This window comes from Lolium perenne, chromosome 2 (assembly GCF_019359855.2).
Source record: "Lolium perenne isolate Kyuss_39 chromosome 2, Kyuss_2.0, whole genome shotgun sequence".
NCBI classification, from domain to species: Eukaryota; Viridiplantae; Streptophyta; class Magnoliopsida; order Poales; family Poaceae; genus Lolium; species Lolium perenne.
In genome coordinates, this window is record NC_067245.2 from 76,266,166 (window position 1) to 76,290,194 (window position 24,029).

Here is a 24,029-nt window from a genome sequence, read left to right on the forward strand (position 1 = left end):
TCGTTTTGCGAAAAAAGGCCCGGGAACCAGGTGCGTTTTGGCAGCCTACTGCGTGGTTTGCTCGAAACCGTGTGCGTGCTTAGATTGGTTTACTGAGGCTAGTTATAGTGCTAAGTATCATGTAGTAGTATCATGCATATGATACTTGTGTATGATACTATCTCTATAGTGGTTAGTATCATGAAATAGTATCATAGTCATGCTATATTTATTGTTTTTTAGAATCTCAATGCAAATTTGTGCACATGATTTGTTTGACATTAACTTTTCTCGTGACATGCGCTATGATACAGTATCTACCTATGTTACTCTAATCTCCTCTCTCCTCCTTAATTAGCTGCCACATCAGCATTTTTGTGGGACCAATGTGCATGATACTAGCTATGATACTAGCACTATGGCTAGCCTGAGGCCGAATGTGCATGTCTTTGTGCCCTCTTCTTTAGGCAAACCGTCGGTGGGTACAAGTTATAGAGAGAAACCCGGAAATAATTGAAATCGCAACATAGACCTCTTTTTTTTCTAGAAAGGATCCTAGAAGATATCTAGAAAAGCGATCGAGTTCTTCTCCACCATCGTTGCTAAACCTCTATGCTACCGTCGTCGGTAAACCTTAGCTCTCTGGCCTGGGGGAAGAGGAACCGCTGGAGCAGCAAGCTCCGCTAGGCGAAGTGCCCCCCTTGGCCAAGCGGAGCAACGATGCCACCAAGCCGCCGTTGATTCTCTTCGCTGAGAGAAGCTTCGAGGACGACCCCAGGAGCTCCTAATCTCGTCGTCACATATCAGCTAGATCTGGCAAGAACAGGTCGATCCTGAGCTCCACCGAGCTTATTCCAAGGAGGCGAAGAAGATTACGTATGTCCGCCTTTGACTCTGACCGCCAGAGTACCACATACGAGGAGTGTACTGGCGCCAGAGATGCTCAATCCACCCAAACCCCTTCATACTAGGAATGTCGCCAAGCTAGCATAAAGCCATATAAACTACAACAAAGAAACCTATACTACTTTGTACATGTGTCCGGCCTTCTCTCCGATCAGCCAAGCCACCGGAGAGGATAGGGGGTGGGAGAGGAGCCTACGAGACGCGGGGGAGAAGTCTACTTCAAAACATTAAGAAGTGGCGGAAGGTGACACAAAGAAAAACATGAGCTTTTCACACAAAAAAAAAAAGAAAAACATGAGCCAAAATATCTATGGACCCTGTCATAGGCCATCACAGCTCCCGTAGCTTGGGTCAGTAGAAGCAAATTTGACCAAAACCTACTAAATATATACATGACATGCTTGACATAAAGCTAGTGTTTTCTATTTTTCAAAGGGTGGGCCAGCACCCAGTATGCTCTCCAAGAGGCTCCGCCCCTGATTATAGATGGTTCCACTTCAACTGAACTGACCAGTGATCACCTTGTCGCAAGAAAAAGTAATCTATACAGAAGAAAGTCATACGTAGTACTACTCTTTTTTTTTTAACAGAGACGGGTCTAGAAGATCCAAGCGATTCATTCATTCTTTCACACGTGGTGGGTACATATTAAAAAGCGGCCCTTTTACATCTCTCGTATTGAGAAACCTAAAATTTGAAGTAAGGGCCTCTAGAAATGCAAAAAAACACACCCAAGAACTAAAAGATGAAAAGTGACCAGGTCCTTGGGTGCCGCCGCCACCTCTCGCCGGCGATCTCAAGACGTGACCGTCGAGATCGGATGCCAACATTGACAACATGCTTTCGGCGATGCATTTCAGACGCCGGCCACTCCTCCTCCGGGGACAAACCACTTGGCGGTGGAGAAGTGTCGAGCTCCGATGAAGGATGCGAAGAAGGGCGTCCATCCTGGAGGTAGAGTAGGGGTCGTCCATCGTCCAAGGATCACGACGCTGATAGAAGACGTCGTGTGTTCCGCATGAAGGAGCCCTGGAAAAGCAGCTCCATAATACCTCGAAGGCAGACGTCAATGCAGAGCTTGGGGAGTAGACGCTTCGCTGTCGCTTACCTCCTCACCACCACGGCAGACCAGGGGAAATTGCAGCTAAGCAATCCACCACCTCGAACAACGCGGGCAAAGAGGACATAATCCACCTCCCAGATCCAAACATGGTCCTCCGCGCCCCAACTCCTCCTCGCCACCATGGCCGGCCAGGAGAGAAGTAGCAGGGAACCTCGCCACGTTGATGTTGCCCTCCCCCTCGCCAGCATGGCCGGACAGGAGAGCTTCGTCTTCGCAGCAATATCCGGGATGGACGGAACCTGGAGCCACCAATTTATTGAAGAGGACGACATCGCCCTCACCCATACCTTGCACCAACCAGAGGAGCAAAAGCAGGGTGCGCCGCAACCCTAATGGTGTGTTCGGTTTCAGAATGAGGAGGAATGGGATGGAACGGTTCCGCACCTAGACCCCATTCCAGTGTTCGGTTGTGCGGAGGAACGGAACCAACTAGTTCCACAAAAAGGAATATTCCCTCTATATGCGGAACCAACCCATTCCACCAAATCGGTGGAATGTGGAGGAACGGCTGGCTAAACAACTTTGTCAACCCACTGTCAACAAGAAAACGACATAATCTCTCCCTTGCCCCTCGTCTCTCCCTTGCCACACCGTCGCGGCTAGCAGAACCACGCGCGGCGGCGACTTCGGGCGCGGCGGATTCAGCGCGGCGGCGCGGCTCCGAGCGCGGCGGCGGCTTCATGCGCGGCGCCCGCGGCGGATTCAGGCACGCGGCGGCGGCTTCAGTGCGCGGCAGCGCAGCGTCGGCTTCGGCGCGGCGGCGGCGGTTCTGCGGGCGGCGGCAGGGCTGCCGTGGCGGCGGTTCCCGCGGGGCGTGGCGGCGGCGGTTCCTGCAGGTCGCGGTGGCGGCGATTCCTGCGAGCGGCGGCGGCGGTTCTGTGGGCGCGGCGGCGACGATTCTGCGGCGAGCTGCGGAGGTTCCCGCGGGGCGCGGCGGCGGCGATTCCAGCGGGCGGCGGCGACGATTCCAGCGAACGGCGGTGGTTTCTGCGAACTATTGCTCGCGGCGGGCGGGCAAATCTCGGCCTGGTGCTGGACAAAACTAGTTTAGCACAAAGTAAATTCAGTTTAGGCTCAAAATTAAGCTTAGATGGAGACATTCCATTCTACCTATTTTCCTCCCAACCGAACACGCGAATGGAGTGGAATGGAACCGTTCCGTTCCAGTGGAATGGAACCGTTCCGTTCCAGTGGAATGGAACCATTCCATTCCATTCTATCTCATCCTACAACCGAACACACCCTAAATCCATCTAGATTCGGCGGCGGAGATCCGGAGAACCGCCTCCACTACGGGGCAAACGCCCAAACAACGACACAGAGCCAAAACAAAGAAGAAAAACCTACCGATCTACTTCTAAACTATACCGGCGCAAACATAGACCAACTTCGGTGGACTATTCCAACGGAGCGGCCGTCAGCGGTCTGATAAAAGCAGGAAGAAGTCTAAGGCTACTGTAGCACAAAGAGAGCTGGGAAGGGATGAAATGAGCGACTACTCATAAACACAAACAATATATTTCCCTCGTACGGACCAACCACACCACGGCAAGTGGCAGGTACCAGCAGCCGCAGCAGGCCCACCCTCCCGCGAAAGCGATCGCCGCATCAAATATCAAACCCAGATGTCTCTCTCTTCTACCCCGTTCTGTCCCGTCTTAACATGAACATTAAACAAAACCAAAAGAGCTAAAGCAAGAATCGGCGAAGATTTTCAGAAGCGGTTGGAGACTTGAGATCAGAAATGAGAGTACGCAGCGGTTAGCAAGCGATAGAGGATGGGCGTGGCCCGCCGTCACGTTCGCGCCATGAATGGAATGGGGATCTACGGGGCACGGCCGGCATGGCAATGGCAATGGCACCATCGGCAGCTAGCGACCCTGACTGCAGGCGTACGTGCGCGCCTGGTAACGATGGCGCGCGGGCGGGGGCAGAGCTCGTTTTCCGTCGCTCGATGGCGCGGGAGTCGCCGGCCGGTCACGGCCGAGCTGTCGGTAACGGCGTCGCGCGCCGACGTGTTTGCTCGGGTCCGGCCGACAAGCGCGTCGGACTGCCATGACTCCCCATGACGTGGTGGGGGCTCCTGGCTATTCTTTAGGTTCGCGTGGGAGCCCGATGCTCGTGATGAGCCCGGGCTTATCGTGAGTGGGGTAGGGTTAAGGTTGACATTGTCTTGACTCTTGAGCCGCACCACGGCACCAACCTCCTGGATCCGCTACGCACCGCCGGCCTACCGGCCGGTACCCCGTACTCTCCATCTCCATGACTTGCCTTGCCGACGATCGTTAAAAAGCAAACGGACGGAGTTGGATTTCACATGTGGTGCTTTGCGCGAGCGGTATCCCGTGGGACGTACGCTCCTAACTTCCTACCTAGACAAAGTCTCTTGACTCTTCAAAAAAAAAAAAAAAAGTCTCTTGACTCTTCGCTACGTTCATGCTTCGACCACGTCAAAGATAAAGCGATCTAGACATTCCTCGCGGCTTTTCTCGGGATTGACTGCTATTGCACCACGCTGTGTTCAGGAGTTGCTATCGTGCGTCCAGCTATTTACAGGCACAAATATGTTACAACAGAAACGACGAACATATTATGATTCTCAAAAGAAAAAGAAAAACGAACATATGCATGCGCGTGTGCCTGAGCTGTAGTTATTATATAAGAATATGTTGCATCACTTATTTCGAAACGGATGGACCCGGTCCAATAGTTTGAGAATGTGATACTTTATTGATCAACAAGTGCCATTACAAATTCATTCCGGATTAGCTCCAGGATCACACCTACGGAAATATTACATGCATCTCATGTAAACGACAACTGATCTCGCATATAACTCTTCTGACTCTGTCATCTTCGCTCTTACGAGCAAATGATTTTCAAAATCTCTTTATTAACACTATGCGACCAACAGTGATGCATTTGTGGGCATGTATAAGCATATGTGGGATGATTGATACCCCCGTATATTTAACGGGCTCCCACGGATCGCCCACTTAGGGCTCTATTGATTCGTAGGATTCTCAGGACACATGAATATGAAAAACACATGATTAGAATGGCATGTCTTCTTTAATCCTGTGAGATTTGGAAACAAATTTTTGAATCCACAAGTGTTTGACTGCATAGGAAAACCAAAAAAATGTAAATAAAGTTGGAGTGCAGGAATTTTTTTCTCGAAAACATAGTACAAATGCATTCTTTGTACTAAATTCAAAGGATTGCAATTCTACGCATCAAACAACATTCATAGAAGTGGAAAAACAGTTTGCGAAAAGACATGCGAAATGAGAAGCTAGATTGGTAAAGTGAATTAGGGAAGAAATGCCGCTAGTTAGAGACGATGCAGACTACGTGATAACGTGAAATGATGAAGTATTCTAGCGGGCTCGTCACAAATGAACGCAAAGTGATCATTTGTATCAAATTGGACAAGAAATGGGGAAAACTCTAGCCTAGTGGTTCGACGCAACTTTTTTTTTGAAACGGAGGCAAAAACTTTACCTCATCTTATTAATTAAGGAGAAGTTTTAGAGAAGTTTAGGTGGCATAGGCCACCATTCAAGACAACGCAAGCCTACTCTCGCGGTATAATACAACTCAAATATTTTGCTCCCACGGTAATCAATTGCGCACTTTCATCTTAATTTTAGCTAGAACTACGGAAGGCAAGGTTGAGATGTGACGAAAAACCCTAACGTTCCTCTCGTTCCAAAATTTTCATGCCACATGCCATGGCCTTACGTCGGTGTCCAGTGTGTAAGACAAGGTAATGCCAACAATCTTCAGCATTGTCCTAGCTAATTTCCCCACACGCAAGCTGACCATTATGTTCAAGCCGATGCATTCGCAGTCTAAATTTGCTTCTGGAATGCGTCAGTCCCACCTACAACCTTGTCACGGCCGATGGACGGAAGCATCTTGTCCCGGAACAGGAGCCCTTGAGTAACCGTCAGCAGATCAAGCAAGACAAGGAAGCGCGATACTGCAAAGATACATCCCCAGAGCCCCGTCAATTAATCTACTGTGCCGTAACGTGAACGCGTTGTCTCGTCGCCACCGATTTTCTGCATGCTCCAAGCTGACGCCCCACCGGTATACATGGAGTAGTTGTTTTTCACAGTGACTGACTGACGTAACATAAGTTGCCCCATGGATCAGTTTCAGTCCATCGGTCTAATGTAGCCACTAGTGTTCCCGTGTGGTTTGCGAGAGAGCATCGTATCGTACGTCCAGGATCGCTTTCATTTCATGGCTCCCCTGCCGGCCGGTGCATGCACGCGCCGGGGGACGAAGCTTCCTGCTGCCTGGATTGGCGCCGTTGTGAGCCCGTGTCGTCGTATGTCCAGTCCGTGCTCGCGGTTGCCAGGCAGCCGCTTTCATCGCTGATATTCTTGTACCAGGTGCGGCCGTTTCTGCAGCGCTCACTTTTGCCGATACATTTATGTCTTCTATTTTTTTGAGAATTTGCTGATACGTTCTTAGCTTCTCTTTATACTCTCGTGTCGGTCACATACATACTTATATGTTCGCGCGATAGATGTAGTGGGGCAAAGACAGTGGTTTGGAAATTATTACGATGCGAACCTGGTTCTGTCGGCCGGAATTTTACTTTTGGGTAGGCGCGTGATCGGTCTGTTACTCTGATTTTTTTGAGAAACACAGTACAGACGTAGACACTCACATACACGCGCATACACTCATCCATATGAACGCACACACGTACATCCTACTCCTATGAGCACCTTCGGAAGACTGAGCCAGCGGATTGGATCTTGAAATTGACGAAATCACCACAGACGCCTCGCTGTCGACGGGAACATCGCCTCCCACTAAATGAATATTCCGTCTTTATGAGACACACAGATATCAAACCTGAGATTTGAACTCTGATGGGCTGGAGGTATAATCACCCTCCTAACCACCCAACCTCAGGTTTCTCCTCTTGCTCTGACTGTCCCGCCCCGCGTTTGGAGTGGTGGTAGAGACTAGTGAAGACTGAAGACATTTGCCGACAGCTTTGGGACCCGGATTTATTACACGACGCGATGTTCCAGATGGTACGCTCGGCGAATGAGCTTGCAGTTGACCCCGTTTCGCGATAGCACACAGCCGATCTCTAGTTGGGCTACGCACTTTGGCAGTAGCATGCAGCAGCAGTATTTGGTTTCTTTGAATAAATTACTCCATCCAAAGTCAGATTTTGCACTAACCAGTTCCATCCAATAGGGCGCTCGTTCGGAAATGACGAAAGGGCATGCATCACGGCGCGTACATACGCAGCCGTACGTGCGCATCCAAATACTCCACTATCCAGGGTACACTCGCGCACCGCCAGCTGACACGTGTCTGTATTCCGCGCCCACTTACGCACAACTAACGTTCGGATGGATCACGGGCTCGAAAGCTCGCCCCCGGTGAAACAAAGCCACAAAGGCACAACAACGCCTGTATGCGATCCAACCCGAAGCCAGAGTGAGAGCCACGGTCAACGTCCATCCTGTCACGTCTGGGCTCCACCTCCACCGCGCACTGGTCGTCGCCGCAGCAAAAACCCATGCCCATTTCTAACTAATCTCACGACGGTACCGGTAGATTCGTTACGCGAAAAAGGTCTGGTAACAGGGGAATGAGTTTTGGCAGCTTGGTAGTGCGGTGTAGCGATGTCAGTGGCAAGGATAAATTTCCCTTGGAATCCACATCGACATCCGATATGGTATGCACTTTTAAAAATTAAACGGACGTGAATGTTGTTGAAAGTATAACCAATTTCCCACATAAATTAATCAAACAAAAACAGTAGATGAAACGCTAGAAGCAGAGGAAACAAACTAGACATGCTATCTAACATGTACTAGAACTAGAAATTGCATCATAATTTCGATCGGGAGAATTAGGAAAACATATGAACTGCACTGTAGAAGAAGACACATTCGTGTTGCCGGTGGCCCGGTGTGTAGTCGTACATACTGCTAATTTTAGAGAAGAAATCGTTGTCGGGGAAGAACTCGTTCAAGTCTATGATGAAGTCAGTAGTCGCGCGGAGCTTTTCCCAAAAACCGTATCGGCGTTCTCCCGTACAGGATCCACTACTAGAAAAATGCTATTCAGTGGCGCACCTATATTTGCTATTAGTGGTGCACCCACTTCTATCACGTCACAGCTAATTGTTAGGCGTGGCGCACCAGTGGTGCCTCATTGGTAACCAAAGTAGCAGTGGTGCACCACAAGGTGCGCCACTGCTAGCTCATTGGTGCGCCACTTCCATTTCGTCGAGGTGCACCACTGCACAAAAAAGAGGTGCACCACTGGTAAAAATTTGAAATTTGGATCTCGATCTAGATCTGGATTTTTTGCGATTTTCTCGATTTTCGTTCTAGTATGCATCTTGGCACGTTCTTTGTGATGGGAAGCTCCACATGCAGCAGAAGAAGAGGAAGGAAGGGTCGGCCGAGTGGAGGAGAGAATGAGGATGAGAAGAAGGAGGAGTACATGAGGAGGAGGCCAGCGTTGAAGGAGTGGAGGAGGAGGCCGAAGTTGAAGGAGGAGGGAGTAGAAGAGGAGGCCGGAGTGGAGTAGGATGCCGAATTTGGAGGAGGTGGAGGAGGCCGGAGTGTAGGAGGAAAGAATTGGAGGAGGAGGGAGTGGAGGAGTAGTAGATCGGGCCCGCCTAACCCTCCGCGCCGCGCCGGGGCGCACCTTCCCGAGCCCTCCACAGCGCAGATCCCCCTCCGCCGCCGCCGCCCTGGGCGTCGCCAGGCAAAGCCTGTGCGGCGTGACGGCGGCGGCGGCGGTTTCCCTCGATCGCGGATCAAGGCGGCGCAGCGGCGGCTACCCATGGTTAATCCCAAAAATAAATCAAAATTCTGGGAAAAAGATGTTTGTTAAGCTATAATATACTAGTAGTTAAGTTATTCACGGCGACTGACGTAGCACCCAGTTGCCATCCATCGATATGTGTACAGTGTACTCCTATCCATCCACCCAAACCGAACGCGTTGATGCGAGCGAGCGTCTCTACTCCACGTCCGGTCGCGCCACCAGGATTAGCATATGGGCCGAGCCGAGAGCAAACGGCCAGGCGGGACGCGACAGTCGACAGCGGCCGGCTGGCGACCGACCACAACAGAGTTTGGTTCAGGCTAACGTAACAACTGTTCCCGTTTGATCGCTCTGATGGCTCCCCTGCCGGTGCATGAACGCGCCAGAGGGCGAAGCTTCATGCTGCCTGGATTGGCGCCGTTCTGAAGCTCTGTCGTCGTATGCGCGGCCGCGCTCTCGGTCGCCGGGCAGCCGCTTTCAGCGTTGCTTTTCCTATACCGGGGCCGGCCGTTTCTGCTGCACCTGGCTTTTGCCGATACGTTCTATCCTCTCCATCCATCCATCGATGCGGCCGGCTCGTGACGGGTACACACATGCTTATTTCGTTTGTGATGGTATCACATCATGTAGTGGGACAAAGTTCATTTATCCCACAAATGGTACCAAGTGTACTATTTGAAGTCAGTATCAAAAAGAACAAATTGTTTGGGCTCATATTACAATAGTTGCCCTACTAGACCAAGCGGAAGATTGTAGAACACTAGCAATTTCCACTCTCATGCAAACCATAGATGATGGGAAAAAAATTATAGGCAACCTCAAGGATAGAGAACAATTTTTTTCATGTTGTAAGGAAATCGAGACCATGATGTTTGAACAATACAAGTGTTATAAACATGATAATCAAATAAACAAAGAACGAAGAAATCACATGAAGTGAACACAAGATTTTAGCGTGGAAAAACATCTCCAACAAAGAGAGGAAATACCACGTACAGACGTTAGCCATTAAAACTTTACTACATCGGGAGTATTACACACTGCTGCTGTTTGTCGAATTAAAGCGACAAACTCTAGTCGGCGACGTACAATATTTGTATTTATATGTAGATGAAGATTTTACCATTGTGCATCATAAAGGTGAACGCCAAGGTGCTCGGCTCTTCCCCCACCAAATATAACGTTCAAACGAAATCTTGTTGGTCCTAGGATTGAATAATGGCATGCTCTGGTATATCGCTTGGCTTTGGTCCATCTTTCTAAACGGGCAGATAACTTTTGATGGAATCTACAAGAGAGTGGTAAATCATCGCCAGATTTTTTTGTATAGAGCATTAATACAACCACAAGTGCCAGTTGATAACAACAACAAAAATTGGAAAATAAAGATTCTGCTAAAAACTAAAGTTTTGTGTGGTACCTTCGTAGAGTTGTGATCCTGACAAAGGATAACGTTGATAAACACAATTGGCACGGAAGTTCTAAGTGTGTTTTCTATCACCATGACGATATTGTTAAAACATTTATTCTTTCAGCGTAAATTTGCTATCTCTATATAAGCAGCCATCCAAATAGGTTCTACCTTATACCAATTATGTGGTGTTGCTAATATTTTCGGCAATTGACTAAATAGTGTGCAACATATGCTTAAAATACTTATCATAGTGGAAGCGCTTGCCCTTATCTGGTCATTATGGCTATGTAGAAATGACATTATATTTAGTGATAAAAAATCATTTCTTATTCAGGTTATGTATGGGTGCACAACTATGGTCTGTTTATTGTCATCTCTACAACGCGTGAAGAATCAAAACCTATCTATGAAGGTGTTGATATTCTTATCCAACATGGTTGGCGGTGTGATCTTCGAATTGGCCCTTTAACACCTTACAGTGTCGAGATGATTTATTGTGACCATTGTTTTGGATTTGAGCGCATATTATACGTGGAGATCGGATGTTAAATTTTTAATTAATAGAAGGCCTTTTATCGAGAAAAAAAAAAGCTAAATACTGCAGAGGTACATCTCCGGAGCCCCGCCAATTAACCCACTGCCCTGTAACGTGGACGCGTTGTCTTCTCGCCACCGATTTTCTGCATGCTCCAACCTGACGTCTCACCGTCATGGAGCAGTTGTTTTTTCGCAGTGACTGACGTAACATAAGTTGCTATCCGTATGTGTACGTCCATCAGTCTACTCTTATCCCCTGGAATGCGCGTTGATGCGAGCGAGCGTCTCTACTCCACGTCCGGTAATTAGCTGATGGGCCGAGCCGAGAGCAAGCGTACGTGCACGATCGCTCCGATGGCTCCCCTGCCAGTGCATTGCACGCGCCGGAGAACGAAGCTTCCCGCTTGGATTGGCGCCATTTTGAACCTCTGTCGTCGTATGCCCGGGCCGCGCTCGCGGTCGCCGGGCAGCCGCTTTCAGCGCTGATTTTCCTATACCTGTTCCGGCCGGCCGTTTCCGCTGCGCTCGCTTTTGCTTCTCTCTTTATCATCTCGATCTATCGATCGATGCGGCTCGTGTCGCCGTGTCGGGTACATACATACTAATCCTTTGAGTAGCAGCACTTCTTTGTTTGTGATAGATGCATAGTGCCTACCGCATCATATCATAATATAGTGGGACAAAGCTAGTGGTTGCAATGCGAACCTGGTTCTATCGGCCGGAATTTCATTTTTGCGTGTAAACAACCGAGATCGATTCCTCTAATTGCCTGTCACTCTCCGTGTTTGAACAACTAGAGAAGGACCAGCTTTGGGAGTCGATTTATCACACGACGCGATCGATGTTCGTTTGCCACACACATTTGACCGGCAAATAGTACAAAGTATTTCCGGCCCACTTCGGTTTGAAGCAATCGTGGAGGTTTCTGTTCCTAGAGAATTTTTTTCATTTGGACATGTTATTTATCGGATAAAACAAATACTCGAAATTTTTATGTGAAGCACAAACACAAGCACAAGCCGACGAAAATTTTATTTGGAGCGAAAAGAACACTTTGGTGCGTGCTTATGCACTGACTGAGCTTGCAAATGAATCTATTTCGTGATCGAGCTGGGCTACGCACTTTGGGAGTAGCAGCAGCTAGCAGTGTTTCGTTTTCGTGGATATATTAAAGTTTCGCGCTTATCCAGTAGGGCACTCGTTCGGAAATGACGAAAGGGCAGACGTCACGGCGCGTCCATGCGTAGCCGTACGTGCGCACCCAAATACTCCACTCGCCAGGGTACACTCGCGCAACGCCAGCTGACACGTGTCAATCTATATAAGCCCCGGTGAAAATCCATTCGGTCAAGTCTGGGCTCCACCGCACATACTGGTCGTCGCCGGAGGAAAGAAAAGCCCATACCCATGTCCAACGAATCTCAGACTAGTCACAATGGGGAGTATCATATAGTAGTATCATACATATGATACTAGTGTGTGATACTATCTTCACAATGCATAGTATCATGTAGTAGTATCATAAATTAATTATATTTAGTGATTTGTAGAATCTCAATGAAAAAGTGTGTACAAGATTGATTTGACATTAATTTTTCTAGTTCTACGTGCTATGATACAGTATCTACCTATGATACTACTACCATCTCTTTCTTCATTTATTAATGTGACACGTCAGCTTTTTGCATGCATGTGATGCATAATACTAGCTATGATACTCCCATTGTGGGTAGTCTCACGATGATTCTAACGGCACATTCGTTTTGCGAAAAAAGGCCCGGGAACCAGGTGCGTTTTGGCAGCCTACTGCGTGGTTTGCTCGAAACCGTGTGCGTGCTTAGATTGGTTTACTGAGGCTAGTTATAGTGCTAAGTATCATGTAGTAGTATCATGCATATGATACTTGTGTATGATACTATCTCTATAGTGGTTAGTATCATGAAATAGTATCATAGTCATGCTATATTTATTGTTTTTTAGAATCTCAATGCAAATTTGTGCACATGATTTGTTTGACATTAACTTTTCTCGTGACATGCGCTATGATACAGTATCTACCTATGTTACTCTAATCTCCTCTCTCCTCCTTAATTAGCTGCCACATCAGCATTTTTGTGGGACCAATGTGCATGATACTAGCTATGATACTAGCACTATGGCTAGCCTGAGGCCGAATGTGCATGTCTTTGTGCCCTCTTCTTTAGGCAAACCGTCGGTGGGTACAAGTTATAGAGAGAAACCCGGAAATAATTGAAATCGCAACATAGACCTCTTTTTTTTCTAGAAAGGATCCTAGAAGATATCTAGAAAAGCGATCGAGTTCTTCTCCACCATCGTTGCTAAACCTCTATGCTACCGTCGTCGGTAAACCTTAGCTCTCTGGCCTGGGGGAAGAGGAACCGCTGGAGCAGCAAGCTCCGCTAGGCGAAGTGCCCCCCTTGGCCAAGCGGAGCAACGATGCCACCAAGCCGCCGTTGATTCTCTTCGCTGAGAGAAGCTTCGAGGACGACCCCAGGAGCTCCTAATCTCGTCGTCACATATCAGCTAGATCTGGCAAGAACAGGTCGATCCTGAGCTCCACCGAGCTTATTCCAAGGAGGCGAAGAAGATTACGTATGTCCGCCTTTGACTCTGACCGCCAGAGTACCACATACGAGGAGTGTACTGGCGCCAGAGATGCTCAATCCACCCAAACCCCTTCATACTAGGAATGTCGCCAAGCTAGCATAAAGCCATATAAACTACAACAAAGAAACCTATACTACTTTGTACATGTGTCCGGCCTTCTCTCCGATCAGCCAAGCCACCGGAGAGGATAGGGGGTGGGAGAGGAGCCTACGAGACGCGGGGGAGAAGTCTACTTCAAAACATTAAGAAGTGGCGGAAGGTGACACAAAGAAAAACATGAGCTTTTCACACAAAAAAAAAAAGAAAAACATGAGCCAAAATATCTATGGACCCTGTCATAGGCCATCACAGCTCCCGTAGCTTGGGTCAGTAGAAGCAAATTTGACCAAAACCTACTAAATATATACATGACATGCTTGACATAAAGCTAGTGTTTTCTATTTTTCAAAGGGTGGGCCAGCACCCAGTATGCTCTCCAAGAGGCTCCGCCCCTGATTATAGATGGTTCCACTTCAACTGAACTGACCAGTGATCACCTTGTCGCAAGAAAAAGTAATCTATACAGAAGAAAGTCATACGTAGTACTACTCTTTTTTTTTTAACAGAGACGGGTCTAGAAGATCCAAGCGATTCATTCATTCTTTCACACGTGGTGGGTACATATTAAAAAGCGGCCCTTTTACATCTCTCGTATTGAGAAACCTAAAATTTGAAGTAAGGGCCTCTAGAAATGCAAAAAAACACACCCAAGAACTAAAAGATGAAAAGTGACCAGGTCCTTGGGTGCCGCCGCCACCTCTCGCCGGCGATCTCAAGACGTGACCGTCGAGATCGGATGCCAACATTGACAACATGCTTTCGGCGATGCATTTCAGACGCCGGCCACTCCTCCTCCGGGGACAAACCACTTGGCGGTGGAGAAGTGTCGAGCTCCGATGAAGGATGCGAAGAAGGGCGTCCATCCTGGAGGTAGAGTAGGGGTCGTCCATCGTCCAAGGATCACGACGCTGATAGAAGACGTCGTGTGTTCCGCATGAAGGAGCCCTGGAAAAGCAGCTCCATAATACCTCGAAGGCAGACGTCAATGCAGAGCTTGGGGAGTAGACGCTTCGCTGTCGCTTACCTCCTCACCACCACGGCAGACCAGGGGAAATTGCAGCTAAGCAATCCACCACCTCGAACAACGCGGGCAAAGAGGACATAATCCACCTCCCAGATCCAAACATGGTCCTCCGCGCCCCAACTCCTCCTCGCCACCATGGCCGGCCAGGAGAGAAGTAGCAGGGAACCTCGCCACGTTGATGTTGCCCTCCCCCTCGCCAGCATGGCCGGACAGGAGAGCTTCGTCTTCGCAGCAATATCCGGGATGGACGGAACCTGGAGCCACCAATTTATTGAAGAGGACGACATCGCCCTCACCCATACCTTGCACCAACCAGAGGAGCAAAAGCAGGGTGCGCCGCAACCCTAATGGTGTGTTCGGTTTCAGAATGAGGAGGAATGGGATGGAACGGTTCCGCACCTAGACCCCATTCCAGTGTTCGGTTGTGCGGAGGAACGGAACCAACTAGTTCCACAAAAAGGAATATTCCCTCTATATGCGGAACCAACCCATTCCACCAAATCGGTGGAATGTGGAGGAACGGCTGGCTAAACAACTTTGTCAACCCACTGTCAACAAGAAAACGACATAATCTCTCCCTTGCCCCTCGTCTCTCCCTTGCCACACCGTCTGGCGCGCGGCTAGCAGGAACCACGCGCGGCGGCGACTTCGGGCGCGGCGGATTCAGGCGCGGCGGCAGCAGCTCCAGGCGCGGCGGCGGCTTCATGCGCGGCGCCCGCGGCGGATTCAGGCACGCGGCGGCGGCTTCAGGTGCGCGGCAGCGGCAGCGTCGGCTTCAGGCGCGGCGGCGGCGGTTCCTGCGGGCGGCGGCAGGGCTGCCGTGGCGGCGGTTCTGCGGGCGTGGCGGCGGCGGTTCCTGCAGGTCGCGGTGGCGGCGATTCCCGCGAGCGGCGGCGGCGGTTCCTGTGGGGCGCGGCGGCGACGATTCCTGCGAGCGGCTGCGGAGGTTCCCGCGGGGCGCGGCGGCGGCGATTCCAGCGGGCGGCGGCGACGATTCCAGCGGGCAACGGCGGTGGTTTCTGCGAACTATTGCTCGCGGCGGGCGGGCAAATCTCGGCCTGGTGCTGGACAAAACTAGTTTAGCACAAAGTAAATTCAGTTTAGGCTCAAAATTAAGCTTAGATGGAGACATTCCATTCTACCTATTTTCCTCCCAACCGAACACGCGAATGGAGTGGAATGGAACCGTTCCGTTCCAGTGGAATGGAACCGTTCCGTTCCAGTGGAATGGAACCATTCCATTCCATTCTATCTCATCCTACAACCGAACACACCCTAAATCCATCTAGATTCGGCGGCGGAGATCCGGAGAACCGCCTCCACTACGGGGCAAACGCCCAAACAACGACACAGAGCCAAAACAAAGAAGAAAAACCTACCGATCTACTTCTAAACTATACCGGCGCAAACATAGACCAACTTCGGTGGACTATTCCAACGGAGCGGCCGTCAGCGGTCTGATAAAAGCAGGAAGAAGTCTAAGGCTACTGTAGCACAAAGAGAGCTGGGAAGGGATGAAATGAGCGACTACTCATAAACACAAACAATATATTTCCCTCGTACGGACCAACCACACCACGGCAAGTGGCAGGTACCAGCAGCCGCAGCAGGCCCACCCTCCCGCGAAAGCGATCGCCGCATCAAATATCAAACCCAGATGTCTCTCTCTTCTACCCCGTTCCTGTCCCGTCTTAACATGAACATTAAACAAAACCAAAAGAGCTAAAGCAAGAATCGGCGAAGATTTTCAGAAGCGGTTGGAGACTTGAGATCAGAAATGAGAGTACGCAGCGGTTAGCAAGCGATAGAGGATGGGCGTGGCCCGCCGTCACGTTCGCGCCATGAATGGAATGGGGATCTACGGGGCACGGCCGGCATGGCAATGGCAATGGCACCATCGGCAGCTAGCGACCCTGACTGCAGGCGTACGTGCGCGCCTGGTAACGATGGCGCGCGGGCGGGGGCAGAGCTCGTTTTCCGTCGCTCGATGGCGCGGGAGTCGCCGGCCGGTCACGGCCGAGCTGTCGGTAACGGCGTCGCGCGCCGACGTGTTTGCTCGGGTCCGGCCGACAAGCGCGTCGGACTGCCATGACTCCCCATGACGTGGTGGGGGCTCCTGGCTATTCTTTAGGTTCGCGTGGGAGCCCGATGCTCGTGATGAGCCCGGGCTTATCAGAGTGGGGTAGGGTTAAGGTTGACATTGTCTTGACTCTTGAGCCGCACCACGGCACCAACCTCCTGGATCCGCTACGCACCGCCGGCCTACCGGCCGGTACCCCGTACTCTCCATCTCCATGACTTGCCTTGCCGACGATCGTTAAAAAGCAAACGGACGGAGTTGGATTTCACATGTGGTGCTTTGCGCGAGCGGTATCCCGTGGGACGTACGCTCCTAACTTCCTACCTAGACAAAGTCTCTTGACTCTTCAAAAAAAAAAAAAAAAAGTCTCTTGACTCTTCGCTACGTTCATGCTTCGACCACGTCAAAGATAAAGCGATCTAGACATTCCTCGCGGCTTTTCTCGGGATTGACTGCTATTGCACCACGCTGTGTTCAGGAGTTGCTATCGTGCGTCCAGCTATTTACAGGCACAAATATGTTACAACAGAAACGACGAACATATTATGATTCTCAAAAGAAAAAGAAAAACGAACATATGCATGCGCGTGTGCCTGAGCTGTAGTTATTATATAAGAATATGTTGCATCACTTATTTCGAAACGGATGGACCCGGTCCAATAGTTTGAGAATGTGATACTTTATTGATCAACAAGTGCCATTACAAATTCATTCCGGATTAGCTCCAGGATCACACCTACGGAAATATTACATGCATCTCATGTAAACGACAACTGATCTCGCATATAACTCTTCTGACTCTGTCATCTTCGCTCTTACGAGCAAATGATTTTCAAAATCTCTTTATTAACACTATGCGACCAACAGTGATGCATTTGTGGGCATGTATAAGCATATGTGGGATGATTGATACCCCCGTATATTTAACGGGCTCCCACGGATCGCCCACTTAGGGCTCTATTGATTCGTAGGATTCTCAGGACACATGAATATGAAAAACACATGATTAGAATGGCATGTCTTCTTTAATCCTGTGAGATTTGGAAACAAATTTTTGAATCCACAAGTGTTTGACTGCATAGGAAAACCAAAAAAATGTAAATAAAGTTGGAGTGCAGGAATTTTTTTCTCGAAAACATAGTACAAATGCATTCTTTGTACTAAATTCAAAGGATTGCAATTCTACGCATCAAACAACATTCATAGAAGTGGAAAAACAGTTTGCGAAAAGACATGCGAAATGAGAAGCTAGATTGGTAAAGTGAATTAGGGAAGAAATGCCGCTAGTTAGAGACGATGCAGACTACGTGATAACGTGAAATGATGAAGTATTCTAGCGGGCTCGTCACAAATGAACGCAAAGTGATCATTTGTATCAAATTGGACAAGAAATGGGGAAAACTCTAGCCTAGTGGTTCGACGCAACTTTTTTTTTGAAACGGAGGCAAAAACTTTACCTCATCTTATTAATTAAGGAGAAGTTTTAGAGAAGTTTAGGTGGCATAGGCCACCATTCAAGACAACGCAAGCCTACTCTCGCGGTATAATACAACTCAAATATTTTGCTCCCACGGTAATCAATTGCGCACTTTCATCTTAATTTTAGCTAGAACTACGGAAGGCAAGGTTGAGATGTGACGAAAAACCCTAACGTTCCTCTCGTTCCAAAATTTTCATGCCACATGCCATGGCCTTACGTCGGTGTCCAGTGTGTAAGACAAGGTAATGCCAACAATCTTCAGCATTGTCCTAGCTAATTTCCCCACACGCAAGCTGACCATTATGTTCAAGCCGATGCATTCGCAGTCTAAATTTGCTTCTGGAATGCGTCAGTCCCACCTACAACCTTGTCACGGCCGATGGACGGAAGCATCTTGTCCCGGAACAGGAGCCCTTGAGTAACCGTCAGCAGATCAAGCAAGACAAGGAAGCGCGATACTGCAAAGATACATCCCCAGAGCCCCGTCAATTAATCTACTGTGCCGTAACGTGAACGCGTTGTCTCGTCGCCACCGATTTTCTGCATGCTCCAAGCTGACGCCCCACCGGTATACATGGAGTAGTTGTTTTTCACAGTGACTGACTGACGTAACATAAGTTGCCCCATGGATCAGTTTCAGTCCATCGGTCTAATGTAGCCACTAGTGTTCCCGTGTGGTTTGCGAGAGAGCATCGTATCGTACGTCCAGGATCGCTTTCATTTCATGGCTCCCCTGCCGGCCGGTGCATGCACGCGCCGGGGGACGAAGCTTCCTGCTGCCTGGATTGGCGCCGTTGTGAGCCCGTGTCGTCGTATGTCCAGTCCGTGCTCGCGGTTGCCAGGCAGCCGCTTTCATCGCTGATATTCTTGTACCAGGTGCGGCCGTTTCTGCAGCGCTCACTTTTGCCGATACATTTATGTCTTCTATTTTTTTGAGAATTTGCTGATACGTTCTTAGCTTCTCTTTATACTCTCGTGTCGGTCACATACATACTTATATGTTCGCGCGATAGATGTAGTGGGGCAAAGACAGTGGTTTGGAAATTATTACGATGCGAACCTGGTTCTGTCGGCCGGAATTTTACTTTTGGGTAGGCGCGTGATCGGTCTGTTACTCTGATTTTTTTGAGAAACACAGTACAGACGTAGACACTCACATACACGCGCATACACTCATCCATATGAACGCACACACGTACATCCTACTCCTATGAGCACCTTCGGAAGACTGAGCCAGCGGATTGGATCTTGAAATTGACGAAATCACCACAGACGCCTCGCTGTCGACGGGAACATCGCCTCCCACTAAATGAATATTCCGTCTTTATGAGACACACAGATATCAAACCTGAGATTTGAACTCTGATGGGCTGGAGGTATAATCACCCTCCTAACCACCCAACCTCAGGTTTCTCCTCTTGCTCTGACTGTCCCGCCCCGCGTTTGGAGTGGTGGTAGAGACTAGTGAAGACTGAAGACATTTGCCGACAGCTTTGGGACCCGGATTTATTACACGACGCGATGTTCCAGATGGTACGCTCGGCGAATGAGCTTGCAGTTGACCCCGTTTCGCGATAGCACACAGCCGATCTCTAGTTGGGCTACGCACTTTGGCAGTAGCATGCAGCAGCAGTATTTGGTTTCTTTGAATAAATTACTCCATCCAAAGTCAGATTTTGCACTAACCAGTTCCATCCAATAGGGCGCTCGTTCGGAAATGACGAAAGGGCATGCATCACGGCGCGTACATACGCAGCCGTACGTGCGCATCCAAATACTCCACTATCCAGGGTACACTCGCGCACCGCCAGCTGACACGTGTCTGTATTCCGCGCCCACTTACGCACAACTAACGTTCGGATGGATCACGGGCTCGAAAGCTCGCCCCCGGTGAAACAAAGCCACAAAGGCACAACAACGCCTGTATGCGATCCAACCCGAAGCCAGAGTGAGAGCCACGGTCAACGTCCATCCTGTCACGTCTGGGCTCCACCTCCACCGCGCACTGGTCGTCGCCGCAGCAAAAACCCATGCCCATTTCTAACTAATCTCACGACGGTACCGGTAGATTCGTTACGCGAAAAAGGTCTGGTAACAGGGGAATGAGTTTTGGCAGCTTGGTAGTGCGGTGTAGCGATGTCAGTGGCAAGGATAAATTTCCCTTGGAATCCACATCGACATCCGATATGGTATGCACTTTTAAAAATTAAACGGACGTGAATGTTGTTGAAAGTATAACCAATTTCCCACATAAATTAATCAAACAAAAACAGTAGATGAAACGCTAGAAGCAGAGGAAACAAACTAGACATGCTATCTAACATGTACTAGAACTAGAAATTGCATCATAATTTCGATCGGGAGAATTAGGAAAACATATGAACTGCACTGTAGAAGAAGACACATTCGTGTTGCCGGTGGCCCGGTGTGTAGTCGTACATACTGCTAATTTTAGAGAAGAAATCGTTGTCGGGGAAGAACTCGTTCAAGTCTATGATGAAGTCAGTAGTCGCGCGGAGCTTTTCCCAAAAACCGTATCGGCGTTCTCCCGTACAGGATCCACTACTAGAAAAATGCTATTCAGTGGCGCACCTATATTTGCTATTAGTGGTGCACCCACTTCTATCACGTCACAGCTAATTGTTAGCTGTGGCGCACCAGGTGGTGCCTCATTGGTAACCAAAGTAGCAGTGGTGCACCACAAGGTGCGCCACTGCTAGCTCATTGGTGCGCCACTTCCATTTCGTCGAGGTGCACCACTGCACAAAAAAGAGGTGCACCACTGGTAAAAATTTGAAATTTGGATCTCGATCTAGATCTGGATTTTTTGCGATTTTCTCGATTTTCGTTCTAGTATGCATCTTGGCACGTTCTTTGTGATGGGAAGCTCCACATGCAGCAGAAGAAGAGGAAGGAAGGGTCGGCCGAGTGGAGGAGAGAATGAGGATGAGAAGAAGGAGGAGTACATGAGGAGGAGGCCAGCGTTGAAGGAGTGGAGGAGGAGGCCGAAGTTGAAGGAGGAGGGAGTAGAAGAGGAGGCCGGAGTGGAGTAGGATGCCGAATTTGGAGGAGGTGGAGGAGGCCGGAGTGTAGGAGGAAAGAATTGGAGGAGGAGGGAGTGGAGGAGTAGTAGATCGGGCCCGCCTAACCCTCCGCGCCGCGCCGGGGCGCACCTTCCCGAGCCCTCCACAGCGCAGATCCCCCTCCGCCGCCGCCGCCCTGGGCGTCGCCAGGCAAAGCCTGTGCGGCGTGACGGCGGCGGCGGCGGTTTCCCTCGATCGCGGATCAAGGCGGCGCAGCGGCGGCTACCTTCTTCCAAGCGATGGTGGAGCGGGGTGGGTGGCGACCTAGGCGGAGCAGCTTCGGGCGACGACGGTGACGCGGGCGTGGTTGCACGGATGTCGGGCCCGATCTAGGCCCGTTTGGGGCTGGGCGGGTGGTGACGTCTGCGCAGCATCTCCCTCTTCTACATCGATGGCTCGCGGTGGTTCCCCTCGGCCACTTCCGCATCCCTGAGGACGCCCAGGGCAGCGGCTCTGGCCACGGTGGCGGTGGTCTTTTCCTTCGCTGGAGGAGGTCGGCCGGTTTGCGACGAGTCGGGTTGCGTGGCTGCCGGTGAAAACCGAGCTTCGACCAAGGTCTTAGCGGGCGATGGCGGCGTCACGCGTCGCTCCCTTCCTAAAGGCATCGTCGACGCAGTCTGCGGTTTCTCACTCGTGCTGCTCCGGGGGAAACCCTAGGTCCGGGTCTCCCGGATCGGACGATGGCGGCACGTCCTGCGCCGTTCTACCTCTTGGGGTATCGTTTTTGGAGCAGCTGCTGGATGTTGGCGGACTTCGGTGGAGTGGTGTTCATCTACCACATTGTTGGCGCTGAGTCTCAGTGGCATGGTGCTGCAGGGTATCAACGACAGATGCGGGATGATGTATACGTGCAGGAGGGTGGAGCCGTCTGGCGTCATGGTGGCATCGACGGCAGGTCTTGCAAGGTTAATGCGTTGATCTCTCTTGAAGATGGAGTCGAGGAAGACGGCGGGAGCAACTCCTGTGGCGTGTGCGTTGGCATGTGCTGAGAGTCTGCTTGACTGGATGTGTTTCTCACCTGCTATGGGGCGGTTTGAGAAGGCATTTAGTTTTAGATGATTTGAGTTGGTGTATTGTCACCCTCTTCATCCCACTGTAGGTATAGTAAGGTTGCTTCGAGTTTGATCTTTTGTATTTTTTCTTGTAAGGTTTCGTGAATAATCTAATAAAAAAAGCCGTGTGCATCCTTTGGATGCAGAAGCTGGGGCGATATTTTCCCCATTTCGAAAAAAAGTAGAGGAGGAGGAGAGAAAGAGGAAATGATGGAACAAATGTGTGGAGGAGGGGGACGAAGGGAATAGGGGTAAAGGGTGGCCAACCACATTCCAAATTTCGAGGGAGCGAAACTTAGCAGTGGCACACCCCATGGTTTGGTGCGCCACATCAACTTTTTTTAAAAAAAAATTGCCTGAAATTATAAGTTGAAAATTTTTATGTTTTCTTTTCAATTTTTGGGAATCTGTAAGTTCACTAAACGCCTGGAGTAAAAAAAATCGCTAAGCCAGGCCATCGAAACTCGTTTCTGGGCCGGCAAACGTGTCTTCTTCTATTGGCACCCCCAGGCCAAACCTAACCGAAGGCGGGGGGCTAGCGGGAGCGCCGACACCACCGGACGCAATGGCCGCATGCAATTGGCCCACCTAGCAACGTTGAAAGAGTGCAGTCCTTGATGCCTAGTTTCGGGGGCCAATGTAATGGCGCTTGCCGCAATGTAGGCGAGCCATCGCATCCCATCAGTGATGCGTTGGCTTGCCACGTGCGCCATCCCACCTTGTCTTCCCGCTCATGTCCGCCCTATATGTAGTGTGTCCCGCCGTGTAATATCGCCCATTGCCATTGATCTACTATGCGCTCGTCGAGAAACCTCATGACACGCATATTCAAGCCTCACACACCGAATCCTTAGTGATGGCGGCCCAGTACGACGGAGATGGCGTATCGGTAAATGGCTTTGTACGGTGCTCCCTTTCGATTTTTGGGAATCTAAAAATTCGCTAAGCGTCCGGAGTGTGTTGAATTCAGATGTAAAGTTTTGCGTAGATACGTTTTCATATAAAAAATATTTTTTTATCGGAGGTCGTATGCAACCAGAAAAGCCGTTTTACCTATACATGATGGAATTTTGAGAAAAAAAACGAAATTCATTTTTGTTAATTTCTGTTGCAACTAGATGACATAACACATGGTGCACCACTATTATCTCAAGTAGCAGTGGCTCACCATGCCGCCATTGCTAAGGGTGGAGCCATATTTTCACCATTTTCAAAAGTTTCCATGCTTACCCGTGGTGCATGGTGCCCACTGCTATCTCACATACTAGTGACGCACCTAGAAATGGTGCGCCACTGCTAAGCCTGGGAGGGTGGTGGACCAAGCAGAAAGTTAGCAGTGCCGCACTATTGATCAGCTGCGTCATTGGTAACATAGCTAGCGGTGGAGCACCTCTTTCTGGTGCGCCACTGCTATATTGTGGGTTTCTTGCTAGTATTTTTATTTACTTGTACCTAATTTTACGTCTGATATCGCTAGGAAGATATATTTTTGAGATAGTACAATCTAGATATATGTATCATGATATGTTGTGGTATTTACTTAAGTAGTTATAAACTCTGGTGATCATATGTATATGTGACTACTTAAGTATAGTTAAACGTGCATACAGTATAATTTTAGAAAGTGTAATTCGCTACATGATTCATTAGAATGATCTTTTGTAGGAGGCATTGTCTAATATCTTGTAAACAAAATGGAAACGTGTTTCTGTGTCAATATTTAAGGGATCAAATTAGCACATAGCAAGTTGTATCACCAACCCGCAGACATCATAACACTTGATATATAACATCTTAATTAG